Genomic DNA, 11,362 nt, shown 5'->3' with positions numbered 1-11,362 from the left:
AGGCAGACTCTTAATCCCCCGACTACCAGGGAAGTCCCAATTTTGTGCCTTTTGATAGTGATTTCACTATCTAAAATGACTCTCACATATGTATAGTGTTCAAGCGCTCTCTAGTGTTCTTAAGTGCAAGGAGTCTGTGATGTGTTTTATGGAGAAGATATTTGTGTTACATAAGCTTTTTCAGATATGAGTTATAGGGCTACTGGTCAAGAATTCAAATGGATTTCATTCTGCAAATGAAGGAGGAGAATGTCCTCAAATTCCTTGCAGTAGGAACCCACTTAGGTGGCACCAACCTTGACTTCCACACGGAACAGTACATCTACAAAAATGATGGCATCTAAATCATAAATCTGAAGAGAGCCTGGGAGAAGATTCTGTTGGCAGCTTGTTCATTGTTGCGATTGAAAAACCCAGCTGATGCTGGTGTCATATTCTCTAGGAACACTGGCCAGCGAGCTTTGTTGAACTTTGCCGCTGCTGCCTCTGCTGCCACTTCTATTGTTGGCTGCTTCACTCCTGGAGCCTTCGCTAACCAGATACATGCAGTGTTCTGGGAGCCATGATTTCTGGTGTTTACTGACCCCAGGGCTGACCACCAGCCTCTCACAGAAGCCTATGTTAACCTGCCTACCATTGCTCTGTGTAAGACAGATTCTCCACTGTGGATATTGCCATCCCATGCAACAACAAGGGAGCTCACTTAGTGGGTCGAGTGCAGTGGATGCCCAACTGGGAAGTTCAGCACATGCGTGGAACACTCATGGAAAGTCACGCTTCATCTCTGCATGATATCCTGAAGAGATATCGACAGATATCCTGAAGAGATTGAAAAGGAAGAGCAGGCGGCAGCTGAGAAGGTGTGACTGAGGAGGGGTTTCAGGGTAAATGGACTACTTCAGCTCCAGAGTTCACTTCTCCTCAACCTGAGGTACTGGACTGGTCGCAAGGTGTGCCGGTCCCTTCCGTGCCTGTTCAGCAGTTCCCCACTGAAGAATGGAGTGCTCAGCCTGCTGCTGCCCGCTGCTCTGCAGCTCACACTGCTCGGGCCACGGAATGGGGAGAAACTGTTCTTCCTTAAACTCTTAAAATGGAAATTGGGTTGACAGAAGATGAACAGTTGTAAAAAAAAAGAGAATATATCAAGTAAGATGCTTTTAACAGAAGCACACGTAAAACAAGAAGCAAATATTGATCATAGTGGAAATATTGTGACCACAGACTCACAGTAACAGTATTTCTCCTAGGAGCAATGGCTCAGTAGTCACTAGTTCAGTGTTTATGGTGACTTCATAGCATAATTAATGCCAATAAACTGTATATGTCCAGCATCTAGTAAAAAAAAAATACAGGGAGGTTTAGTAAAAATAATTCACTATTAGGAAATGGTTAAATTGGTGTTGGCGGGCTGAAAATCAGGGAACCAGAGGGAATACAGGCACAGCTATCACCCTTGGGGGAACAAAGGCAAGAAGAGGCATTCTTAAAACCTTCAAGTTGGTCCAGTGGAGCCAGGACACAGCTGTCTGAGGAGAGAGAACTGTCGGGATGAAGGATACAGACAGGACATTTCTGGGACTGTGAAGGAGCTGAACCTGGAACAGCTGTTGCTGATTCAAGGAATGAAGAACCATTGCTGGGCTGAGCTGTATGAACAGCAAGGAAATAGGAAAAAGCAAATTCCACCTACTCTCTTGTGTTCGAGTGTCCTTGGAAGAAGCTAAGAGAAAACCAGCTGGTGAAGGAGGGCCAGCTGAGTTCCAGCTCCAGTATCACAAAGCAATAGTAGATTTGGAGCTAAGAGGACTAAAATTTTGGGTTTGTTGGTTACAGTAAATAACACTATCCTAAGTATTACTACAAGAGTTTTTGTTGCAGTGTTTTTCTTTTTAATTAATTAATTTATTTTGGGACCCATGAACCAGTATGTGGGATCTTAGTTCCATGACCAGCAATCAAACCTGTGCCCCCTGTATTGAAAGCATGGAGTCTCAACCGCTGGACTGACAAGGAAGTCTCCTGCTGCAGTGTTTTTTTATTGTAGGGAAATTGAAGACAAGCAGAGTGTCTACCACTATGAAAGTGTTGTTGTTCAGTCGCTCAGTCTGTCTGACTCTTTGCAACCCCATGGACTGCGGCAGGGCAGGCTTTCCTGTTCTTCACCATAGTGTGTGGGGAAATGGACAGTCTTAAGGAGTGGCTGGAGGGTGTTTTGAAGGCAGCTTGCTGGAAAAAGAAGAGCATGGTTTGTTCTTGTTCTAGAGACTGCCAAGTATTCTAGGTACCTGTATGCTTTTACCACTGAAAGATAACCAATCAGAAAAGAAAAATTTTTTCTCCTTAGTATATTTATATGCTTTTATTTTGGAATTGGTAGTTGGAAATTGGGAGAAAGAAAGGTCTCTTGTTCTTAGAGTATATTAGACAGGCAGATATTGCTATTTAAAAGCAATATAATAAATTAATATTTTTATTAGGTGGATACATAGTTAAATGACTCATGTAGAGACTGTAGAGCCATTGTCTTATCAAGCACTATGTGCCCTGAGAGATAAAAAGTTTGAAAATAAATTGTAGTTGGAGTACAAATGATATGATTTTATAAAAATAGAATATGACTAATATGTATTACCTGTTTATGTTTATGGAAACCTCACTTGAGCACTAGCAGACCACAATGTACTGTATATTTAGAAACTTTCCCAAACTACACTATAGAAGAATTTTTAATTGCTAAAAAGAGATTTATTGCATTTGGATACAAGGTTGACCATAGTGGAAGCAGCTGATTTATATGCTAACAGGAGCAGCCTTGGAATTGGTGATTTATAGCATAAATCCTGGAAAAGTTATCAGGTTACCTCTTTAAATGGGGTATGGAAAGAAAGAAGCTAAAAACTAGAGTGCTGGCCAAACTTCTGTAGCCGCTTCCCAAACATCTAGTCCTTTCAAGAGAATGCTGGGAAAGGGAAAGCCCTGATTTGTAGTGTTCGACAATTTTTGTGCTGTGAATACTCCTAACCATGGGGCATTTAAAAATTACCTACATGAAGTCAGTAAATGCAGAATTGGAATTAGATGCTGGCAGTCAGTTCTCTCACCTGTAACTTCATCTTACCCCACAATAGATGAGATGCCACATGCAACTCACCAGCAATAGGCTATTATTTCCATTTGGCCTTTTAGTGATCTGATTCAAGAGTATCATTCCAAGGACCTGCTTTCTAGGCCTACTTGATTCTAAGTGGCTTAAAACATTATAAACCAAATATCAGCTATACCAGAAACTTCTGGTTAGCCTAGCCCCTGATTCCCATCATGCCTGTGGAAGATAGTTCCTGGCAGGCCATGAACACCCTCACATTTCAGTGTCACACCACACATCTTTCACTGTCTGCGGTGGGGGTCCTCTAATACCACAGAGGAGAGGGGGAACCCATTCCAAGCGTTGACTTGGATTCTCCCTGAAAGCAAAAGCCTGAGCTAAGGACTTGTGTCTAGGTAGTTTACTTAGGTGGTAGCACCAGGGAGCAGGGATGAGAGACTGGGCAAGATGAGGAAAAGAGAAAAGAATCTTATAAACTTGCATTGTCAGAGTTACTATTGAGTCCAACTGTGACTTGATGCGACCCAGAACCTTCTGAGGATTGTGTAAAATGCCCCTTAGAATTCTCTACATGGGAGTCAACTGGAGGGAGCAGTTCTTCACCCTCACTGGTTGTGTCTTAATCCTGGACACTCAGTCCTGGGGACTTCTATGGATATGCACATACTGAGTGGGTTCCCCCTATTCTCTGTGGTATTGGAGAAGCCCCACTGCAGACAGTGAGAGATGTGAGGTGTGATGCTAACAATGTGAGGGTGTTATGGCCTGCCAGTAACTATCTTCCACAGGTGTGATGGGAATCAGGGGTGAGGCTAACCAGAAGTTTCTGATATAGCTGATACTTGACTTATAATGTTTTAAAAGGTGGATGAAACATTTATTCACAGTGAAGCTACTATTTACTATCATGAGATTAAATTGCTTATCAGAGTACTGAAAAAATTTTGGGAGAAAATGTAGTTTTTTCTCCCTTCTCTTTCCTTTCCCTCAAGTAAAACTCTGGGTTATACAGTGTTTCTGTGTCATAATAAACACATCAAAAGGATTTTAATCAAGTTCATAAACACTGAATATACATGAGCAAATACATTCATTAATTTAATGAATACTTAAAGTTAGTTTTTTTTGCATAATTTCTGAGACATAAATTCCTAGTTTGCACATGATAAGTGTTAATATTCCTGTATTTGACAATCTGAATTCTGAAGTAAAACATTAAACTCTTATGTTTGTATTACTGAAAGGAGTAGCCCACCCAAACAAGGATCATTCATATCTAGGTGCCATATAGTAAATGTTCTTCTTATTCAGCTGACTATAGGCAAAAAGATACCTATTCCTAAGAATATGTGTATGAAAAGGGTTCTTACAGCTTAGGACATGATAAGTATTTGCACTGATTACTTGAGAAGAACTAAACCTATATTATGTGAAGAATGCCTACCCCAAACTTTTTCACTTGTGTAGACTGTAATGTTTGCAATCTACAGCCTTAGTCAGATCCTGTTTCCAAATGAATCTACCTTGTAGCTAGAAGCCAGAATTTTAGTCCCATATCTGGTGTGCCTGTGTGAAGCCTGAGCAATTTTGTGTCCATTGAATCATAGCCTTCCATCTAACTTTCCACCATGTTCATTTAATCTAGGTGGGTTTCTGCCCAGTGTGCTTGACTGTGGCTCTAACTTATGCCTCAGGTTGGATGTTTTCAGTTGAACCACCTGAAATAGGGCATTACCACCACCTAACATACAGTGACATTGCTGGGTAGAGACTCCTGCTGCAGTGTCCCACTCTCTAGATTGTTGGTTCTTAGATATTGTAACTGGTCCTAATTAAATACAAGTTAACTGTATTTCATTAGGCCACCAAGCTACTTCGATTGGGCTCAGCTCTTTATTGTTGCTTGGTTCTTTCTCTTGTACTTTCTCACTGCTGAAATTGAAATAGAGCCTGCCTAAAATGCAATATGAACTGTATACCATTTACTACATAGTTAACATGATTAAAAACAGTTACTATTTACTTGAAAACTTTATGTTGTTAAAATTTCTATTTCAACACCTGTATTATAAAATGAAGTCTCATTATTATTTTAGATACTTAGATTGCAATAGCTTAAATTCTTACTGCCTTAGTGCTGGAAATCAGCCCCTGAATGTGTTTCTGGTTTATTTTTGAGTCATGCCCAGAGCTCTCTCAGCTGTGTTTAGGAAGAGGTCCATCATGTTTTCCTGTTTTGGATGCCTTGCCATGCTGCTGCACTGCTGCTTTTGCTCTTGTTCTCCAGGTCGATATTCCATCTAATTCAAGAAATAGACCCTTTCCTTAATTTTCTACAGGATAACATTTTAACTAAAGTTTATACAAAGAGGCAGGAAAAAGAAAAGACAGCACATCATAATTATGGCAGTAACTGTGGCTATGCTCAGAATCCCATGGCCTTGAAAATGATTTTGATTTTTTTCAAAGCTGCAAGAGCAAGTTGTTTCTAAAACTATCAATACAAGATGCTTTGGTGTTATAATATAGTCAAGGGACTGATAGGGTAGTTAATAAAAGAAATGTCACCCAGGATGTCTGTGCTGGGAATTTTCATTAACAAGTTGTAAAAGAAATAACAAAGTAATCAATGAAGTAAAGCAGACATGATTGACTGTAATTACTGTGCTCGTTAAGGTTATTGACTAACAGCAAGATGAGCTGTCAGAGTTGAGGCATGGCACTCTGAGAAAATTAATCAGAAGAACATTCATTTTAGCCCTTCTGTTTTCACCAAGGCAGTGAAGTTAATGTGTCAGTTTTAGTAATTCAGAAATAGTTAAATCAAGATTTAAAATTTAGCATCCACATATTCTGACTAGCATCTAAATACCATATTTGGGTTTACACAAAGTGAAACAGAGGGAGAGGGAGAAATTAAGTGGTAAGTATATAAAGACAGCAAGCAAGACAACCGTAGTTTGTATCAGGGTAATAGCTATAAACATGGAGAGGCAATGGGTTTGAAGGATATTTGAGAAATAAAATTAATAGCATATCATTTTGTCATGATGCTGACATCTTTCATTTCTGTATCAAGGCAAATATAACTCCTTCCAGGAAATTTTCTTGGTTACCTCCTCCTTCTAGAGCTATTTCTTCTTCGTTTGAAAGCCAATAGCTATTGATACTTTATCTTGTATAGTCAATTTTCATATGCCATGCTGTTAAGGACATTGCCATTGCCCCTGGCTTTTATTCCAGTGGTGAAAACAGAAAAAGTAAACATATAAATAAATATGCAAGGTTGTGATAAGTGACTAGGGGCAGTGAGAAAAGGTAATCAGGTAATACCTCTCTGAGGAATTATATCAAAGATGAGAATGAGCCAGGCATGTAAATAGCTGGGAGAAAATGATTTCAGGCAAAAGAACAGCAAGTGCAATGGCCCTAAGGGAATAAGCTTGGATGTTTTTTGAACAGAAAGTGTAACTGAAGTCAGCGAACTAGGGGGAACAGTACTGTGAGTCCAGTGGGAGAGGTCGACAGGAGCCAGATCATGAAGGGTCTTGTAGATTTGGTAAATGATTTTCCTTTTGTGCTATGGATAATAGGAAGGCATTGGATAACTTTATGCAGGAGAATAACATGAATTAAACTGTCTTATGAAATATCATTTAGATGCTATGTAGAAAATGGATTGCAAATGCCTCAGAATACTTGGGGTAGGGGAGACAGAGACAGGTGGATGTATTCAAGATAACTTTTGGTAGGATTTATGGAAATTCTTGATGATTGTAAAGGAAAAGAATGAATGAAAGATGACTGCAAGATTTTGGCTTAAGCAATTAAGTGATGGTGCCAATTACTAGAGTATGAGAGATAGAAATAGGGTTTTTACACCCCTCCATCCCTTAATTTTTTTAAATTATAATTTTAAAATTAAGATATACTTGACCTACAATGCTATGTTAGTTTCAGGTGTACAACATATTGATTTGATATTTCTGTTATAATCACCATAAATGAGATAGGTTTGGAGGGAAAAATCAAGAACATTTTTTTGGGTACAGAATAAATTTGAAATGTATGTTTGCTCTCCAAATAGAAATAGCAGTTGGATATATGCCTCTGGGCTCCTGAGAGAGGTCTGGGTTGGGGATACAAGTTTGAGAATGGTTAGCCTGTGAAGGTGTGACTGTTGAGTGTATCAGTTAGTCCAATTCTTACATTTCACTCTGCTCTGCTACACCACCCTGTCTCATTCCTTAATGGCACATTGGTGGGTTCCATAATTTTCCTGCCATTTTCAGTGCTTTAAGGCCTGCTTAGTCCAGTTTGAAACTTTCATCTCATTCCTATTTAAATCTCATCTCCTCCCTTTCCTCCAGCACTGACCAGATGTCCTCTTGAGGGACCTGAAAGGAGGAAGGGGCAAGATTGACTTTTCCACCACTTCTCCTGCTCTGATATCTTCTAGAGGAGATGAGTAGTTGGCTGCGTCTCTTCAGTCGTGTCTGACTCTGTGAGACCCCCTAGACGGCAGCCCACCAGGCTCCCCCGTCCCTGGGATTCTCCAGGCAAGAACACTGGAGTGGCTTGCCATTTCCTTCTCCAATGCATGAAAGTGGAAAGTGAAAAGTGAAAGTGAAGTCGCTCAGTCGTGTCCGACTCTTAGTGACCCCATGGACTCCTTTAGTTTTTCAAGTCCCCTAACTATTTATCTGTTGCTGGGGCTGAGAGGGAAGCATGATGTGCTTTTTTTTTTTTTAACTGATTTTCAGTAAGCCCCAGAGAGAGATGTCTGTCCTCAGACACTGAAAATCCCTTAGCATGTGATGTACACAGAAGGCTTCTTTTTCTTTCATTTTGAGCCTTAGTTGCCAATTCTGAGCAATAAGAAAAATTCTGCTCAGCGTCCTATTACAGATCTCATTTTTAAAACTGTCAGATTGGATGATGTAATCCCTGCTGGGGATTTGGCCACATGGAAGTTGTGGATAGACTTTAAAATGGTCCTTATGGCAGTGAAGGTGACAGAAGTCACATGGAATGGGTTTGTAGAATAAATGAGAAGTGAAAACATAGGTATGGCAAGCAACTCAGGGAAGTGTTGTGATGAAGGCAGCAGAGAACTTGGGAGGAGCAGCTGGAGAGATCTGTAAGGTGAAGCTGATGTTTGTTCGATGTTTTAAAATTAAAGGTGGTGGCCTGATTTTCTGCCAAGGAAAGTAGAGAAGGGGTTATAATGAAGTACATGAGATAATGAAAGAGCAGAGTCCTAGAGAAGGTAGGAGAAGAAGGGATCCAGAGCAGGAGAGGAGAGATTAACCTTCGGTAGAAGCAAGGGTACAGCTTGAATTGTAATAAGAGAGAAGTCAGGACTCGAATGGGTGGGTTTGTAGATTTGATGATGAGAAGGTAGAGGCTGTCTTCCAAGATGGCTGTTTTTGTGAATGAGGCAGGAGAGTTGGTTAATACTTAAAAACAAGGTGGGTAGAAAGGGAGAGTGGGGTAAACATCTTTTTACTACAGTATACATATGTTGAAATAGGAGCAGATTCATCTACAACGCCCAACAAAGTACCAGAACTATTTATCACATATTTTTAGAATAAAATACCTTTAATTATCACAAACTGAAAGTATTCTTCACTTCAAATATCATCTTAAAAAGGTGTGACAGAGGCAAGGTGAGGTGAACAACACAGAGGCTACTTGGAATGCTGGAATGAGAAAGAGGATTTTGGGTGGGACATTCCAACTTCCATCTTGTGTTTAAACTCCAGCTAGGTGCCTCTCCTTAGTCAATAAAACATGAATTAGGGAAAAAAAAAGTGTTATAGCTGTTCAGAAAATACATATTTTTACGTCTGAAAGCCGATGTTTTCGGGTGTCATATATAGAATAAAATGGACTCATGGTTCATGCAAAAGCTAACTTTCATTTTTTAAGGGATTTTAATGTAAAGAAGAAATTGTATTCCATTCTGATTAAAATACTGATTGTACCCTGAAAGGCTGATTTCCCAGGAGGGACTGCTGATAGGGATTGAGTTGTTTTCTTTTTGGAGGCCTCCCTTCTGTTCCTCTAATCTAACTGGCCCCTGACACAGGGCTCTGCGTCAAGGGGCTTCTCAGTACATGTCGTTGAGTGAGTTTGTCTGGGGCCAGCCCTGATACCTAAAGCCAAAGACACCCTTGATTACCTCAGAAGGATTTCTGTGATGGCTCTGATTTATTCTTTTTTCTCTTTTTATCTAGCTCCTCTATCCTTAACCTTTGTTTGCTTGCAGGAAGAATGTGAGCCAAAATTTTAAAGTTTTTAAAGTATAAAGAAAGAAAACAAGTAAATAGGGAAGGATAATAAATACTGAACAAGACTGGGCAAGGTGACAAGATGGAATTACTGTGAAAATCTGGAAGCGGGCCAGGGCACAAAATGCAGTGGCTGTGTAGTTTACAGGAACTATTTAGTGTTCAGCATGCTTCAGTGATCACCCAGAGAAAGCCAGATTTTTCCGGTTTTGTTTGCTACCCTATAGTTTGCTATGGAAATCTGACATAGGTGATCTGTATTTTCTGTCACCCAACCGATATAAATATAGAGAACCGTGGGGCCTCTGCTCATCAAATCCGACGTGATTTGAATTGCTAGGAGGAGGACCTCTTGTGGCTATAGTGGGAAATACTTCAGCTAAAACCTATCTTGAAGGCTGCAGACATTTTTAAGAGGGAATTTAAAAAAAACATACAACTTTATAGAGCTCTTTAAAATTATATTTCATTGTTTATACTATTTAATTGCTTTGATTATACCAAGTAACATAATTGCATCTGTATTGCATCTCTGAGGAGCTCAATGTAATTTGAAGCATTTCAGATTCGATCCATGTAAAATCACATATCCCCTGAAAAGTAGATAGAAAGAATAGGGGTTTTCATCTCCATTTTGCAGATGGAAAGGAGAGGTACAGAGCAGGTAAGTAACTTATCTGTGGCTTTAAAGTAGGAGCAGGCTGGCTCATAATAGAATTTGGGTGTCTAATCTTGGGCTCAATTCAACAGTCTGTGTTTAGAAAACATTCATTATTAAAGCTCTAAAACAAAAACTTCTATTTTGCAAGTGAAAAGTGATTTCTTTATTCAAGAAAAGATGGATTGAGAGACATAAAACTTACTCTTTGTTTTCACTGTGAAAAGAGGCTGTTCCTAGATTCTCCAGGGGGAAAAAGCTGCTTAAAAAAAAATCTGGGAAAGACAATATGTTAGCAACTAAGAATCGTTAGAGAAATGTAATGTCAAGTGTATGCACATTTTAAAGGAAGTACATAAAAATAGTTATTTCACAGATTTCCCTAGAAATCATATAAAATGAGACCTCTTTCATAATTGATTCTCTCTGACAATTTGCAGACCTTGCCTTTTCCTCTTAGCTCCCTAAATATTTGTTCTAAGAGTGCCTATAGAGCTAATAAAAAAATGCCTTTAAAAGTTTTTGAATTCAGCCTTTTAAGAACAGGAATTCCAAACCTCAAACGAACAGTTCTATTTTAGGGGTAGTGACCACCTACTACTACAGTCACTACTTTTATGACTTTGGAAGAAAGTCACAAAAGTGTTAATGCCTAAAAGAATATGGTACAAGTTCAGGAGGGGTGTCAAGGAATAGATGAAGTGATTAAGCATAAAGCAGGGGTATGGAAGATTGTTCCGGTGAATGTTAAGATGTTGATAGTGAGAGATTAAAAAGGGAAAGAGGAAATATATAAAAGAATAGCTGAAGGAAAAAGAAATTTTGTTGGAAAAGAGTTTTTTTTTTTTTTGTGATTTTAATAGTGGTTTCACCTGTGGAGCTTTTGGTAAGTCTTCACTTACATTCTTTATTAATAATTACATGGGTCTAAATAAACCCTAGAAGCACAGAGCATGATGCTTGGTAAGATTTCAGAGGAAAAAACTATCTCAGATGTGATACAGAATTCTACTGTACTGAAGACATTGAATTTTACATAATTGATCTTTTGATGTGTGAATTTCCTGGACTTTCCTATTATCCCCGCTTTACCATTTTTCACTCTCGATAATTCCAGCATTCAGCTTTAATTAGATGTAAGAGGTCCTTGTTTTAGAAAGGTACTAGAGAAATGCAGATCCTACGTATTTAGAGCTTCCTGACAGCTATGTTTGTAGATCTCTGGGTAAAGTATGTGTCTGGCCTTTTTCAACAAAGTATTTTCAGTAACAAGTTGTCAGTGAGGTCAGTGACTAGCAGTTC

General features: G+C 39.2%; 1 pseudogene; it reads left to right on the top strand.

Annotated features, from left to right (window-relative positions):
• The first annotated feature begins 218 nt into the window (after window positions 1–218).
• On the top strand, window positions 219–1,081 carry LOC138429938 (small ribosomal subunit protein uS2B-like; annotated as a pseudogene).
• Window positions 1,082–11,362: the final 10,281 nt, after the last annotated feature.

Source organism: Ovis canadensis, chromosome 25, assembly GCF_042477335.2.
Source record: "Ovis canadensis isolate MfBH-ARS-UI-01 breed Bighorn chromosome 25, ARS-UI_OviCan_v2, whole genome shotgun sequence".
NCBI classification, from domain to species: Eukaryota; Metazoa; Chordata; class Mammalia; order Artiodactyla; family Bovidae; genus Ovis; species Ovis canadensis.
This window is presented reverse-complemented; position numbering and strand designations above follow the sequence as displayed.